The sequence below is a fragment of the Tasmannia lanceolata genome, unplaced genomic scaffold (genome assembly GCF_043159265.1).
Source record: "Tasmannia lanceolata isolate RefF3 unplaced genomic scaffold, GAP_Taslan_0.1 ptg000101l, whole genome shotgun sequence".
NCBI lineage: Eukaryota > Viridiplantae > Streptophyta > Magnoliopsida > Canellales > Winteraceae > Tasmannia > Tasmannia lanceolata.
This window is the reverse complement of record NW_027518778.1, coordinates 635,001-642,333: the sequence shown is the minus strand read 5'-3', so window position 1 is coordinate 642,333 and position 7,333 is coordinate 635,001.

Genomic DNA, 7,333 nt, shown 5'->3' with positions numbered 1-7,333 from the left:
GTGCCACGGGAAGTGCCGGAGTCCCGGCATCCGCGGTGCCAAGTCATTGCGCCCTTGGTCTCTGCAGCGGGGCATGCCGGGCACTCCCAACCATTGCAAGCAAGCAAGAAAGAAAGTAAGTAAGTAAGTAAGTATTACATATAGGGGCGGGACATGCGGGGAGTTCTGCGAAACGTGCACTACGGGGCACACGCGTACCTACCGGGGCATACCGACCCCTATTGGGGCACACGTGTGCATATCGGGGCATACCGGGCCTATCAGGGCACACGCGTACATACCGGGGCATACCGAGCCCTACTGGGGCACACGTGCGCATATCGGGGCGTACCAAGCCTATCGGGGCATTCGCATGTATCCCAAGGCATACCGAGTCTATCCGGGCATACGCGTTCATACCGGGGCGTAACGGGCCTATCGGGGCATACTTGGGCATATCCGGGCAAAAAATGCCCAAAACTTGCGCAACCTTGGCAACCGTGGTCCATTCCTCACTATATGCCATGGCCTTGTGCCCATGGTCTTCACAAGACAGCATCCAAGGCGCCTGAAAGGCCAAGGGAGCCCAACCCAGCAATGCCCAGCCAAGGCCAGGCATTCCAGTGCATGCCCGGGCAAAAACGCCCAAAGCATGCCCCATTCCTTAGCCTATCCAGGCAAAAACGCCCAAAACCAGCCCATTCCAGTGCCTATCCGGGCAAAAACGCCCAAAGCATGCCCATTCCTTAGCCTGTCCAGGCAAAAACGCCCAAAACCAGCACATTCCAGTGCCTATCCGGGCAAAAACGCCCTAAACCTGCGCATTCCAGCGCCCCGCAGCATGCCACCCTCCTATAGGGTCTGCGCAACCAACCCGCCTAACCACCAGTGGCAACCAAAGGTGCTGTTAGCGACGACTTCTGAAGACGCAACGAGACGCGACGGGTTTGCGCCCAGACGCGACGAGACGATGCGGGATCTGCGCCCAACCATGCCTACACCCGCCGACTTGTTGCGGGAGCTGCTTGCCCAAGCATGCCTAGCGTGCAAGGCCTGCGTGCCCAAGGTCTGTGTGCAAGGCTAGTGCCCAAGGCTAGTGCGCAAGGCTAGTGCCCAAGGCTAGTGAGCAAGGCCTGGGTGCAAGGCTAGTGTGCAAGGCTTGTATGCAAGGCTAGTGCGCAAGGCTGCTGTGCAAGGCTTGTGGGCAAGGCTGGTGCGCAAGGCTAGTGCCCAAGGGTTGTGTGCAAGGCTAGTGCCCAAGGCTAGTGCCCAAGGCTAGTGCGCAAGGCTCGTGCCCAAGGCTAGTTCGCAAGGCTTGTGTGCAAGGCTAGTGCGATGGGCCAGTGCCCAAGGCTTGTGAGCAAGGCTTGTATGCATGGCTTGTGCGCAAGGCTTGTGTCCAAGGCTTTTGTGCAAGGCTCGTGCGCAAGGCTAGTGTGCAAGGCTTGTGCGCATTGGCAGGTAGCCCACCACCATGCACGATCCAAATGCCACTCACGCGACAACACGGTGCCAAGCCGGGCATGGTGTGCACTCAAAACCAATCAACGGACAGAGGTCATGCGTCATGGGGGGGATCTAGCAAGGCCATGGGGAAGGTCATGGAGGACCTTGGAAGCAAGCGCAAGACGAGAGCGAATCGAACAAGGGGCCAGGACGGGGCCTTGTGCCCATGGTCTTCGCAAGACTGCGTCCAAGGCGCCCGAAAGCCCAAGGGAACCCAAACCCGGCCGACACTTGCAATCGCACATGCTCTCTGCAACACACCATCAATGCCGCCCAACGGGGCCAGCACGAGCAGTCATCCGCGGTCCCCTGGCCCTGCGCACGTTTGTCTTTGAAACCGAGCATCAATGCCACAGAAAGTGCCGGGGCGCCAGCTGGAGCCATCATCCGCGTTGCCATGGCTCGCTTGGCCTTGGCTTGCCAGGCCCCGACAGGAGCAATCGCGCATTTTCTTTGCAACCGACCATCAATGCCGCCCAACGGGGCCAGCACGAGCAGTCATCCGCGGTCCCCTGGCCCTGCGCACGTTTGTCTTTGAAACCGAGCATCAATGCCACAGAAAGTGCCGGGGCGCCAGCTGGAGCCATCATCCGCGTTGCCATGGCTCGCTTGGCCTTGGCTTGCCAGTCCCCGACACGAGCAATCGCGCATTTTCTTTGCAACCGACCATCAATGCCGCCCAACGAGGCCAGCACGAGCAGTCATCCGCGGTCCCCTGGCCCTGCGCACGTTTGTCTTTGAAACCGAGCATCAATGCCACAGAAAGTGCCCGGGCTCCAGCTGGAGCCATCATCCGACGTGCCATGGCTTTGGTCCCATGGTCTTCGCAACCGAGCATTCGTGACACCCGACGGGGCCAGGAAACCAACCCTTCCGACACGAGCATTCGCGCATGTTCTTTGGCCACACAACGGCGCCAGCACGAGCAAAATCATCAGCGGTGCGGTGGCCTTGCACGGCCTTTTGTCTTTGGAACCAACCATCAGTGCCACGGGAAGTGCCGGAGACCCGGCATCCGCGGTGCCAAGTCATTGCGCCCTTGGTCTCTGCAGCGGGGCATGCCGGGCACTCCCAACCATTGCAAGCAAGCAAGCAAGCAAGAAAGAAAGTAAGTAAGTAAGTATTACATATAGGGGCGGGACATGCGGGGAGTTCTGCGAAACGTGCACTACGGGGCACACGCGTACCTACCGGGGCATACCGACCCCTATTGGGGCACACGTGTGCATATCGGGGCATACCGGGCCTATCAGGGCACACGCGTACATACCGGGGCATACCGAGCCCTACTGGGGCACACGTGCGCATATCGGGGCGTACCAAGCCTATCGGGGCATTCGCATGTATCCCAAGGCATACCGAGTCTATCCGGGCATACGCGTTCATACCGGGGCGTAACGGGCCTATCGGGGCATACTTGGGCATATCCGGGCAAAAAATGCCCAAAACTTGCGCAACCTTGGCAACCGTGGTCCATTCCTCACTATATGCCATGGCCTTGTGCCCATGGTCTTCACAAGACAGCATCCAAGGCGCCTGAAAGGCCAAGGGAGCCCAACCCAGCAATGCCCAGCCAAGGCCAGGCATTCCAGTGCCTGCCCGGGCAAAAACGCCCAAAGCATGCCCCATTCCTTAGCCTATCCAGGCAAAAACGCCCAAAACCAGCCCATTCCAGTGCCTATCCGGGCAAAAACGCCCAAAGCATGCCCATTCCTTAGCCTGTCCAGGCAAAAACGCCCAAAACCAGCACATTCCAGTGCCTATCCGGGCAAAAACGCCCTAAACCTGCGCATTCCAGCGCCCCGCAGCATGCCACCCTCCTATAGGGTTTGCGCAACCAACCCGCCTAACCACCAGTGGCAACCAAAGGTGCTGTTAGCGACGACTTCTGAAGACGCAACGAGACGCGACGGGTTTGCGCCCAGACGCGACGAGACGATGCGGGATCTGCGCCCAACCATGCCTACACCCGCCGACTTGTTGCGGGAGCTGCTTGCCCAAGCATGCCTAGCGTGCAAGGCCTGCGTGCCCAAGGTCTGTGTGCAAGGCTAGTGCCCAAGGCTAGTGCGCAAGGCTAGTGCCCAAGGCTAGTGAGCAAGGCCTGGGTGCAAGGCTAGTGTGCAAGGCTTGTATGCAAGGCTAGTGTGCAAGGCTGCTGTGCAAGGCTTGTGGGCAAGGCTGGTGCGCAAGGCTAGTGCCCAAGGGTTGTGTGCAAGGCTAGTGCCCAAGGCTAGTGCGCAAGGCTCGTGCCCAAGGCTAGTTCGCAAGGCTTGTGTGCAAGGCTAGTGCGATGGGCCAGTGCCCAAGGCTTGTGAGCAAGGCTTGTATGCATGGCTTGTGCGCAAGGCTTGTGTCCAAGGCTTTTGTGCAAGGCTCGTGCGCAAGGCTAGTGTGCAAGGCTTGTGCGCATTGGCAGGTAGCCCACCACCATGCACGATCCAAATGCCACTCACGCGACAACACGGTGCCAAGCCGGGCATGGTGTGCACTCAAAACCAATCAACGGACAGAGGTCATGCGTCATGGGGGGGATCTAGCAAGGCCATGGGGAAGGTCATGGAGGACCTTGGAAGCAAGCGCAAGACGAGAGCGAATCGAACAAGGGGCCAGGACGGGGCCTTGTGCCCATGGTCTTCGCAAGACTGCGTCCAAGGCGCCCGAAAGCCCAAGGGAACCCAAACCCGGCCGACACTTGCAATCGCACATGCTCTCTGCAACACACCATCAATGCCGCCCAACGGGGCCAGCACGAGCAGTCATCCGCGGTCCCCTGGCCCTGCGCACGTTTGTCTTTGAAACCGAGCATCAATGCCACAGAAAGTGCCGGGGCGCCAGCTGGAGCCATCATCCGCGTTGCCATGGCTCGCTTGGCCTTGGCTTGCCAGGCCCCGACAGGAGCAATCGCGCATTTTCTTTGCAACCGACCATCAATGCCGCCCAACGGGGCCAGCACGAGCAGTCATCCGCGGTCCCCTGGCCCTGCGCACGTTTGTCTTTGAAACCGAGCATCAATGCCACAGAAAGTGCCGGGGCGCCAGCTGGAGCCATCATCCGCGTTGCCATGGCTCGCTTGGCCTTGGCTTGCCAGTCCCCGACACGAGCAATCGCGCATTTTCTTTGCAACCGACCATCAATGCTGCCCAACGAGGCCAGCACGAGCAGTCATCCGCGGTCCCCTGGCCCTGCGCACGTTTGTCTTTGAAACCGAGCATCAATGCCACAGAAAGTGCCGGGGCGCCAGCTGGAGCCATCATCCGACGTGCCATGGCTTTGGTCCCATGGTCTTCGCAACCGAGCATTCGTGACACCCGACGGGGCCAGGACACCAACCCTTCCGACAGGAGCATTCGCGCATGTTCTTTGGCCACACAACGGCGCCAGCACGAGCAAAATCATCAGCGGTGCGGTGGCCTTGCACGGCCTTTTGTCTTTGGAACCAACCATCAGTGCCACGGGAAGTGCCGGAGTCCCGGCATCCGCGGTGCCAAGTCATTGCGCCCTTGGTCTCTGCAGCGGGGCATGCCGGGCACTCCCAACCATTGCAAGCAAGCAAGAAAGAAAGTAAGTAAGTAAGTAAGTATTACATATAGGGGCGGGACATGCGGGGAGTTCTGCGAAACGTGCACTACGGGGCACACGCGTACCTACCGGGGCATACCGACCCCTATTGGGGCACACGTGTGCATATCGGGGCATACCGGGCCTATCGGGGCACACGCGTACATACCGGGGCATACCGAGCCCTACTGGGGCACACGTGCGCATATCGGGGCGTACCAAGCCTATCGGGGCATACGCATGTATCCCAAGGCATACCGAGTCTATCCGGGCATACGCGTTCATACCGGGGCGTAACGGGCCTATCGGGGCATACTTGGGCATATCCGGGCAAAAAATGCCCAAAACTTGCGCAACCTTGGCAACCGTGGTCCATTCCTCACTATATGCCATGGCCTTGTGCCCATGGTCTTCACAAGACAGCATCCAAGGCGCCTGAAAGGCCAAGGGAGCCCAACCCAGCAATGCCCAGCCAAGGCCAGGCATTCCAGTGCCTGCCCGGGCAAAAACGCCCAAAGCATGCCCCATTCCTTAGCCTATCCAGGCAAAAACGCCCAAAACCAGCCCATTCCAGTGCCTATCCGGGCAAAAACGCCCAAAGCATGCCCATTCCTTAGCCTGTCCAGGCAAAAACGCCCAAAACCAGCACATTCCAGTGCCTATCCGGGCAAAAACGCCCTAAACCTGCGCATTCCAGCGCCCCGCAGCATGCCACCCTCCTATAGGGTTTGCGCAACCAACCCGCCTAACCACCAGTGGCAACCAAAGGTGCTGTTAGCGACGACTTCTGAAGACGCAACGAGACGCGACGGGTTTGCGCCCAGACGCGACGAGACGATGCGGGATCTGCGCCCAACCATGCCTACACCCGCCGACTTGTTGCGGGAGCTGCTTGCCCAAGCATGCCTAGCGTGCAAGGCCTGCGTGCCCAAGGTCTGTGTGCAAGGCTAGTGCCCAAGGCTAGTGCGCAAGGCTAGTGCCCAAGGCTAGTGAGCAAGGCCTGGGTGCAAGGCTAGTGTGCAAGGCTTGTATGCAAGGCTAGTGTGCAAGGCTGCTGTGCAAGGCTTGTGGGCAAGGCTGGTGCGCAAGGCTAGTGCCCAAGGGTTGTGTGCAAGGCTAGTGCCCAAGGCTAGTGCGCAAGGCTCGTGCCCAAGGCTAGTTCGCAAGGCTTGTGTGCAAGGCTAGTGCGATGGGCCAGTGCCCAAGGCTTGTGAGCAAGGCTTGTATGCATGGCTTGTGCGCAAGGCTTGTGTCCAAGGCTTTTGTGCAAGGCTCGTGCGCAAGGCTAGTGTGCAAGGCTTGTGCGCATTGGCAGGTAGCCCACCACCATGCACGATCCAAATGCCACTCACGCGACAACACGGTGCCAAGCCGGGCATGGTGTGCACTCAAAACCAATCAACGGACAGAGGTCATGCGTCATGGGGGGGATCTAGCAAGGCCATGGGGAAGGTCATGGAGGACCTTGGAAGCAAGCGCAAGACGAGAGCGAATCGAACAAGGGGCCAGGACGGGGCCTTGTGCCCATGGTCTTCGCAAGACTGCGTCCAAGGCGCCCGAAAGCCCAAGGGAACCCAAACCCGGCCGACACTTGCAATCGCACATGCTCTCTGCAACACACCATCAATGCCGCCCAACGGGGCCAGCACGAGCAGTCATCCGCGGTCCCCTGGCCCTGCGCACGTTTGTCTTTGAAACCGAGCATCAATGCCACAGAAAGTGCCGGGGCGCCAGCTGGAGCCATCATCCGCGTTGCCATGGCTCGCTTGGCCTTGGCTTGCCAGGCCCCGACAGGAGCAATCGCGCATTTTCTTTGCAACCGACCATCAATGCCGCCCAACGGGGCCAGCACGAGCAGTCATCCGCGGTCCCCTGGCCCTGCGCACGTTTGTCTTTGAAACCGAGCATCAATGCCACAGAAAGTGCCGGGGCGCCAGCTGGAGCCATCATCCGCGTTGCCATGGCTCGCTTGGCCTTGGCTTGCCAGTCCCCGACAGGAGCAATCGCGCATTTTCTTTGCAACCGACCATCAATGCCGCCCAACGAGGCCAGCACGAGCAGTCATCCGCGGTCCCCTGGCCCTGCGCACGTTTGTCTTTGAAACCGAGCATCAATGCCACAGAAAGTGCCGGGGCGCCAGCTGGAGCCATCATCCGACGTGCCATGGCTTTGGTCCCATGGTCTTCGCAACCGAGCATTCGTGACACCCGACGGGGCCAGGACACCAACCCTTCCGACAGGAGCATTCGCGCATGTTCTTTGGCCACACAAAGGCGCCAGCACGAGCAAA